The sequence below is a fragment of the Cebus imitator genome, unplaced genomic scaffold (genome assembly GCF_001604975.1).
Source record: "Cebus imitator isolate Cc_AM_T3 unplaced genomic scaffold, Cebus_imitator-1.0 Scaffold123, whole genome shotgun sequence".
NCBI lineage: Eukaryota > Metazoa > Chordata > Mammalia > Primates > Cebidae > Cebus > Cebus imitator.
This window is the reverse complement of record NW_016107438.1, coordinates 3,877,241-3,877,809: the sequence shown is the minus strand read 5'-3', so window position 1 is coordinate 3,877,809 and position 569 is coordinate 3,877,241.

Here is a 569-nt window from a genome sequence, read left to right as displayed (position 1 = left end):
TGTCATACACCAGGCAAGTCTTAGTCTACGACTCTCTTTTTCCTAGAGTCTGAGGACAAGCCACAGTTCAGTGTGCATTACCATTGTAGATAATGAATTCCTCCAGTCATCCTCCATTAATTCAGCGAGCCCCAGTGTGATCTGTATCAGACTTTCCGCTGTGTCTCACGATCCAGAGGTGAAAAATCAGTCTTTATTAACAGATCGAAAAGCCCAGTTTACAGAAAATTTTGTCAGATTATAGGAGTTGGCTATTTCCTAATGATGGAATGGAAAATGATTTAATCTTACCAGTTTCCAGACCCCATTCCATACCTGTTACTAATAGAAAATGTTGGCCTGGCTCAGTGGCTCATTCCTGTAAACCCAGCACTTTGGGAGGCCGAGGTGGGCGGATCACAAGGTCAGGAGTTCGAGACCATCCTGACCAATATGATGAAACCCTGTCTCTACTAAAAATACAAAAATTGGCTGGGCATGGTTAGCAGATGCTTGTAGTCCCAGTTACTTGGGAGGCTGAGGGAGAAGAAACATTTAAAAGGGAGGCAGAGGTTGCAGTGAGCCGAGAC